The sequence below is a fragment of the Hypomesus nipponensis genome, chromosome 14 (genome assembly GCF_054491055.1).
Source record: "Hypomesus nipponensis isolate SF chromosome 14, ASM5449105v1, whole genome shotgun sequence".
NCBI classification, from domain to species: Eukaryota; Metazoa; Chordata; class Actinopteri; order Osmeriformes; family Osmeridae; genus Hypomesus; species Hypomesus nipponensis.
In genome coordinates this window covers 17,709,149-17,717,950 of record NC_140374.1, presented here as the reverse complement: position 1 = coordinate 17,717,950, position 8,802 = coordinate 17,709,149, and positions in this window count along the sequence as shown.

The window sequence follows — 8,802 nt, the reverse complement described above, 5'->3', positions numbered from 1 at the left end:
ATGCCATGACATCCAAAGAACAAACTGTCATAGAAAAAACTATAGACTTTATACATAACCTAGTATGACATCTGAACAATTCACCTTTAAAGGCCCTTTCAGTGCCAAGTCCATGTTGGGGAATATCACATGATGTCATTGCCTGCCAAAAATGTAATCTTGAAGCATGGAAACAACCTTGAATCCCCCAGGATTAGGTTGTGTAATGAGGATCAAACCTGGGGACTGGTCATCCTCGTCTCCCCTCTCTAGCGCCTTTGTTATAACACCCACGGGTCAAAGTTAATCATCGGGACCATAACAGTATGTCCCCATACAGATTACTATGGTACAGTAGTTGTGTATCCAGGCTTTCTACACAGACACATGCTCATATATACACACATACACACAAGTATTCAGTCAACCCTGTAGTTCTGACACATCCCCATCTATGAAACAAGCGCCTGTAACAGGGTTTGACAATGATTGGATTATAGACATTTATACTTTACATTACTGTCTGCTTAGTGGGGTGGACTACAATGATACAGTGAAGACCGCCGCCTGCCTACTGTGTGTCCTGTTTTTCTCATCTATATTTAGTTTAGTCCAGCTCAATGATTGAGATGATTAAACAGATGAGGCCCTTCATTGGAGACATGCCACAGCTTGTCAAAAGAGAGGTGGAGGCCAGTGTCCATTAGAATCAGGTCAACAAGATGGCAGCTGTGCTGAGGTGGTGTTAGTCTTAGTGACGTTTCCAAGCTATTCCGTGTTGTGAACCTCCTATCCCAAAAATCGGTACTTTATTCTTGCTGCTTAGTCCTATCCTGAAAATGCAAACATGCTAAGCCTTAAGTCCTCTAGAACCCTGTCAGGAGATTTATGTTCACTGTGAAACTTTAAGATGACGTGTTGAATGAGAATGAGGTGCATGTCTGTGGACAGTTGGTATTTCACAGAGACTGAGATGATGCTATAGGGCAGGACTGGAAACAGCCAAACGGGCTTTATGACATCCAACTATAAAGGCATCTAACTGACACTGCACTAGTGCTCCTAATGAAGCTGTGTCCATTTTATCTCTGGGTACAATGACTTTTTCCAGGTAGACCTACTGCTGCCACTCCCAACACGTCACATGCCTCCAGCCTCAGTCTCCTTATCTCTAATGAGTTATTGACCCCTTTTGGCTGTGTAAAGTAGCACAGGTACCCTTGGTTCCTTGTTGCATTTTGATGAAAAGTATGTGTGTCTGTGTGTCTACAGAATCTGTGTGTGCTTTCCTACATACAGTACACACACCGGATAGCATGTACATGGACAACCGTGTGTGTAGGATTGGAAGTTGCAAGGTGTGTAGGAGGAGAATGTTTTTGCTCCAGGACATTGACTAGGTTTATCTTTGTCACCGCAGAAAAGATAATCCTTAATTTAACAACTGCCTTTGAGAAAAAAAAGGAGTTCTTGTCATCTGGTGAGGAGGAATGGAAGGATTGGAAGGAGATGGGAAGTGTGGGTCTCTTTGAGTGTTTATGCCTACGGTATGTAGCTACATTGTGTACTGGCACAGTTCTCATCTGTCTGTGGATGAGTGTTTAGGGATGTGGGTATCCCTCTGATGTTGTAAAGGATCATAGGATTTTCCCAAAACTACTGCCTGTGCCATGTGTCATTACATGTTTTGGCTCATACATGGATTAACCATCAAAGGTTGATTCCTGGATTGTTACTTTCTCATACAGTATATGGGAAGCTAGCAAGCAACAATGGCAATAAAAGGCATTGGGAAGTCCACTGAACTCCAACTCAATCCATTGACTTCCATGTTACGGTTTTTTTATGTGGGTCCAAATAAAGTTAATGCCACCTAAAAATCTTCAGTTTACTCTGTGATTTCTACCTTGGCCTTGTGAGCTCAATAGAAAAGGCAGATGTGTTCTTTCAAATACAGTAATTAAAAAACCAAAGATAGACTTTTCCCTCATGCGCAACACCAATGGAAACAGTGTAATACCCTAGCAAGGACATGGCATCGTCGTTTACCTCCTTCATCTCGCTAGCACACTCACCGCCACCTAGGCACAGAACAGATGCTATCTAAACATCTAAAACACAAGGTTTTAAACAGGTTTGCACCATCTGTGCAACCGTATCACAAATTGATTTTTGTTTTTTTTCTCTCTCTGTCCTCAATCTCAGTTATGGCAGATTTCCAAAGCTTCAAACTCTGGCTGCTTCCCGAAAGTCTAAGTAATGACTAAGAAAAGGCAGGATTAGTCACAGGGGTCTGGATGGGATGGAGGACAGATGAGCCGAGACATTGATATGAGTTTGACTTTGTCCTAACATTTGGGAAGGATAATTCAGACAGTGATTAAGCAAAACTTGTGGGATTAGAGCCCAGGTGAAATAAATGATGCTATCTGCTTTGTTGTGAAAAATAAGTACAGAAGTAGCTCTTTAATCATTGTTCACATTAACTTTGTCCTTCAGGTTAATTGACACTTAAATGTCACCGACTTTTACTTCAGATAAAAACGTATAACAGTTTCTCTTGGTCCACATTTCTTTGCCCTTTTGATTTCCTATACTGAGGGAATAGTTCACAAATATCCCCAAGTCTTGGCCATCTATGTTGGAAGAATTTAGAAAATGGGCCTCTTATCAAATCTCTAAATCCCCAGTGTACTTAAAGAGGAAAACTGGGACTGGTGACAGGGCGGTTTGGGTTGGGTCAGTTGGGGACTGTGGTTTGCGAGCTCCTTGTGTGACGTTATTTGCTCGGTCTTGGCATGGCCTTGGCTGTCCGGTGACATTTGCTGTCCCACCATGTGGCCCCTGCGCTCCCAGGCCAGATGGCAACAGAACTGGCAACATACACACGTACGTGTGCTCACACACACATACATACATGACATACAGACACAGCGGTGCCATCGATTGAAAAGACAAAGAGAAATATGAAAAAGAAGGGACTCGACAAATCGATTCGCTACCAACCAAACTTTATAAAACACGCTGATTGAATGCAGCAGATTGGGGGGGGGGGGGACTTGGAAGAAAACTGGATATACTATCATGGGCTCTGGACAGATCAATGTTTTCCTCTGTGTGATTCCTATCTTGTTTGTTCTGCAACAAATATCATCACAAATCCATGTATGTAGCCAAACCTCTTCTTAAAGATCTTCCCTTTTCTCTTTCAAGCTCTCCTTTGTAAATTCCCTAATGAGAAATGATCAAATCAGTCATGAACAGTAGAAATGATAAACCTATATCAGATTGTCACTGGACCAACATCCACGGTATGAGACCCAGTGAAAACAGAGTAGAGCAGGAACATACAGGAACATAGGACAATTATATACAGTACAGCAGAACAGAAACCCGACTGTTGCTAAGCTCAAACACACAAGAATCACTCCTGTTCACACGTGACACTATTATGACAGACACTATGATGGCAAGCTATTTGTTCTGTGAAATCCTTTCAAACATAAACTAGCCGACATCAATTGCATCTATAATAACCAAACGGGAGATGGAATGAGAATGATCTGTGAAGCTTGGATAGATGTTTTTTGTATCGTACACACAGTCACAGGGCTGATACCTTAACGTGGCTGGGGAAGAACAATCCTTTCGGGAAATAACTTGATTTGACATTCATGATATAGGTTATGGAGAATCCACACGAACCATGGGACATGAAACATGCCTGAAAGAAAAAAAAACGCATAATAAAAAGATATAGCAGAGGTGACCAGGTCATCAGTACAGAGCTAGACTCTATCGGATGGCAGTTCAATTAAGAGGGGTCTCGATGGTTCTTTGAGTGTTTTTGTAATTAATCAAAGTCTGACTTAAAACTAGATTATTTCACGTTCCATTTTATCAGCTCGTCTCGCAGGGGCAAAGGCCTCCTTGTGTGATGTGGGCCCATATCTTAATTACTCTCAGATCATTGATATCTCTCCACATCGCTCGAAGAGACAGAAAATCATTTTACAGCTGAGCAGATAAGTCCTCGCACTCTCTTTTACAGCACCCCCAGCCAAAGCAGATCTGACACTGTTCCTAATGACAGACCGGCGCCCGAAAAGGGGCGATGTACCAATAAATCCTCAGGTCCATATTAATGAGCCCTCAAACCCATAATGAATTTAAAATTGAGCTCCTTCCAAAAAATGTTTTATTTCAAAGCCACCTGTGCTTTTGTATTTATTTATTCATATATGTTATTAACGTGACTGAGTGACGTCTGCAGAAATGGCCCTGCTCGCTGCAGTGGTATAGGTTACGCTAATTAGCTAAGAGCTAAGTTTGATTTTGAGTGTGTGTGTGCGGGTGGGAGAGTGTTTTAGTGTGGGTCTGTTCTCTGCAGTAATTCATCGGGGATGGTAGTCGGATGGTGCTTTGGAACCTCACCATTGGACTTAACCCATTTAAAATTCCAATCCAAAGAACGAAAAGTGTTATTCTTCCATCTGAATGCTAAAGGTAAGCGCAGCAGTTTGAAGCAAAGATGACCCCATCATAAAACAACAACACAGATGCCTTAAATTATGGCCAATGCTGAACCTCCACATACAGATATGCAATCAAATATTTGACAGCCATTAATGTTGTCAGAAATGCATGTAAAAAGTCTGTCCTTCATAAATGATTTAATAGAATAGTTTAATAGAATAGTTGCTTGCTTGGAGCCTTAAATAGTAGATGCAAATGAATGCATGTATACTATAATCTCGTGTATTATAAATGTAAAAGTGGGGTCAAAAAACCTTACTAACAGTCTACACATTTCTTTCTTTCTCTGACTCTCTCTCGTGCTCTCTTTATCTGCCCGACAAATAGAATTATCGAAAGTGTAAAACTTACTTGATCATGACCCAATACACAATGTGTTTTGATGCTAAAAATAATCCTTAATATTCACCACTATAAATAAAACTGCCAGATTAAAGGTCTATTTTTGATACATTACACTGTGATGCGTTTTATCAGAAGTTGCCTAAGGGCTCAATACTGAAGCTTAGAGTGTAGCTGTGGGGCTACAGTGACAATGCAAGTTTGTGATTAAATATAACAGAGGACTGAAATAAACTACCCATTAACTTTCAGAAATATAAAACACCATTCTCTCTGATCAGACAGTAACCTGCCAGCTGTGGTTACAACAATGTGTGACCTCATAAACTCTCTAAGTTATGCAGCCCTCTTGCTACCCTGGGAGCAAACAGTTTCTATTGGAACACACATTCACCCTAAATCACTTTCAAACCAATATGCAGATAAGGTGATCCAAATTCAAGGCTTCGCAGGCATTCCTAGCAGTTTCAACGTATATAACGTAAGTTCCCTCAATTATGCTCCATCTCTTGCCTCGTGCTTCAGGTATGATCAGGCGACACAGATTCTACTGTGGAGCCGCTTTAATGGGTCTGGAGGATGAATTTGAATGGGGTGAAACCCACCTTCCCAGGTCTTTGTCCTTGTTACTGGCTCATCATCATCATACCTATTTAAAGGGCTGCTATGCATAATTACTGCAGCCAAACAGTTGCGGTCCTAACAGGTCAGTCTCGTTACATGCCCTCTCTATTACTGAGAGGTTAACTTATGATGATGGCTATTGGCCAGCTGTAGTAAACCAACCCAAGGGAACTAATACCAGCACTCTTAATTGAGAAAATAAAGCATGTGTTTAACACAGAGGAGAGGATGCCAGCCATGGTCTCAATTAGCAGAAATGACCATAAGTCATTTAATAGCTCATTAAATGAAGTCGTTCCTCACTTAGAGACTTCATCAATGCGTCTCAAAGGACCCGAATGATGACAAGGCGGATTTTGAGGAAAACTTTTTATTTTTGAAAAATATGTGTGATTATACGTGTAGGAAGCAGGAAGCTGGTCATTGTAAAGAAACAGGAGTTCTAAGTTCCCTTATCTGGTGATCTGCAGGGACATTTGCAGAGAAACGGGAAGGGAGGAAAAGAAGGAGAAGATGCTGGAAGGGAGAAAGAGAGCGAGGGCGAGATAAAGGGGAACTATGCAGGGTGTCTATTTTCTGTAAACTTGTTTAGAATGCAGACAGTGCAGTAATGCTCAGAGGATTAACTGCAGTGCTACGGTGAAGCCCAAGTGCTCTCAGGACACCTCTCTCTCTCTCTGTCTCACTTTCTCTCCCCTCTGAGAAGGTGTGAGGAAAAAAAGCTCTTAGTGGTGAGGAGGACAAAGGAGGGTTAACAATGTCAGGTCTTTACAGTGTGTTTCATGAGGTTGGTGGGCCGGCTAGCAGTCTGTTTGTGGCGTGTCTTTAGACAGGAGCCATGGGAGTCCTACTTCCCTTAGGACACAGCAAAGCCCAGAGAATACTCCGTGAATGCTCGGTGAACACTGGGATTCAGCAGGCGATTTATAACCAATTTTGTTTGTTTCCTCTGGTTTATGGACTGTGTACATTTATCCAATTAAAGTAATGCAACATAGAAATAGTGAAAAAATAAAAACATTTTATCAGCCTTCGGGTCCCCCAGACATTTATCAGAGAAATATTCACAGTTACTGAAGTGCTTAGGCTGTTATGCTGTATTAAGACATGATTTTATCAGTTGCAAATAGTTTTGCTTTGTGCTTTGTGCCTGGAGAGGGGGGCCAGGCTGGTGACAGCCTAGCAAGGCTCTGGAGGTTCTGTATCATTTCCATTTGAAAAACAATGCGGAGGAAATGACAAATGTACGAGGCCCACCAAGGAGCCTTCGGGGCAATAATGTAAAGAACAGAAATTAATCATCTTCGCCTTAAGAGGGAGAAACACGACTCAGATTCACAACAAAGGTCACAAACACAGCTCACGCCTTCACTTCCCCTCAACGAGACACGACAGACGTATGGCGCTCGAGTGTGTTTGTTTGTCTGTGGATGTGTTAGTGTGTGTGTCTTTGTTTACTCGTTTTCGTGTTTACCTATGCATAAGCGTATGTGTGTGCATCAATCAGTGCATTGTGCATAGTGCCAGGACTCATTGTTTGTGTGTGTGTGTTTGTTTATTTGTGTCTGTCAATGCGAGAGAGTGTTTGGGTGTGTGTGGTGTTTTACGTTGTATTTTCAGATACCTTTTTTTCCTGTGACTGAACTATCTACTTTTAGCTGACAGAAAATAGCTGGGCAGAACCAATTTAATCTTGTTTTTTAGCCCAGGATGACATGGAGGAGAATAAAGCAGTGAAGCTTATCCTAACTCGCTTGGTGGAGGCAGTCACAAGGGCAGGCAGACTCTGAGGAATCGCCCATAATTGCAATGTAGTGATTTGAGCTTCAGGAACATCACAGAGAACTGTGACACACTGGTCGACACGCCCCTAACAGTGATACAAAGCACTGGCTTGAGACAGAACAAAAACCTCTCCTGGTTGAGCAACAAAAAAATAACTGCTCAGAGAAACTGATGAGAATCTTCAGAAGATACTACAGTACCTGACAAATGGATCTTCTTTCCCCCCTCTCTGCCATAACAGGGGGATTCACTCCTATGGAAAAGAAGAGGATCATTTGGGTTGCTTCCAGTGGGGAGCCCACTGTCTCATAAATGTCACAATTAAAACATACCACTAGTACTGTTTGTAATGCTGCGTCTCTGGGGTTAGTTTGACATTTAGAGAATCAAGTAGAAGAGTTTCTCATCACGCGTGTGGGGTGGGGTTATGGGGGGGGGTTAGATCTCTCCTACCCTGGAGAGCTTGCGCATTGCAGCATTATTGGACTCCATTGGAAAGATGCATGTAGAGGTGTGGGGCAGGGGGTGGGTGGGGGGCAGGGGGTGGAGGGGGGCAGGGGGTGGAGGGGGGCAGGGGGTGGAGGGCGGCAGGGGGTGGGTGGGGGGCAGGGGGTGTAGGGGGGCAGGGGGTGGAGGGCGGCAGGGGGTGGAGGGGGGCAGGGGGTGGAGGGGGGCAGGGGATGGGGGGGCAGGGGATGGGGGGGCAGGGGATGGGGGGGCAGGGGGTGGAGGGGGGCAGGGGGTGGAGGGGGCGGGGGGGTGGGGGGATGGGGGCCGGGGCAGGAGATGGGGGCAGGGGCAGTGGGCAAGAGGAGGGGCAGGGGATGGGGGTCGGGGCAGTGGGCAGGAGGGGGGGCAGCGGATGGGGGGGGGCTTGCAGATAGATCCCTTGGTGTAACGACGGAGGAGATATTCATAGAGCAAAGATTTGTTGAAATGGGTTCTTTCCAATGACGGAAATCTATACATAGAGCAGGGCCTAGTTGAATTGTGGCTGAAGAGGACCAGCTGTCAGTATGGAGACAGGAGAGAGGCGCTTTCACTAAACTGGGGATGGTGGAGGGGGGGGGGGGATGCAATGGGGCACTGGAGAGATAGGATGTGCAGTACATTCAGTGCATGGTCACGTTGAGAGCATTTGGTATTCACATACATTAGATGTGGTGAGTATATGGTTACAGGAGCACTGTAAAAAGCTGTACCTTTCAACCTCTACCAAGCTTAATAGACAGGGCAATGTCAAACTAAATAAAATCAGTGTGGTTTGAATTGCATTCTTGCCCCCCCCTGTGATCTCAATATCGTCAAAATCCCATTCTCTGTACCATGGTGCACGAATTGACAGACACATTTATTTAAAAGAGCACTTGCGTCAGAACAATTCTTCTAGGTGCCATATCCATTTTAAATGGGGCCGGATTGGGCTGCTAAACACTGCCCTGTTGCTCTTGTTTTTGTTGATGGACGAAATTATGGGATTTGACTAAGAGGATTATAATGACTGCCGTTAATGAGGCACAGCTGGGGCTCGGGCAG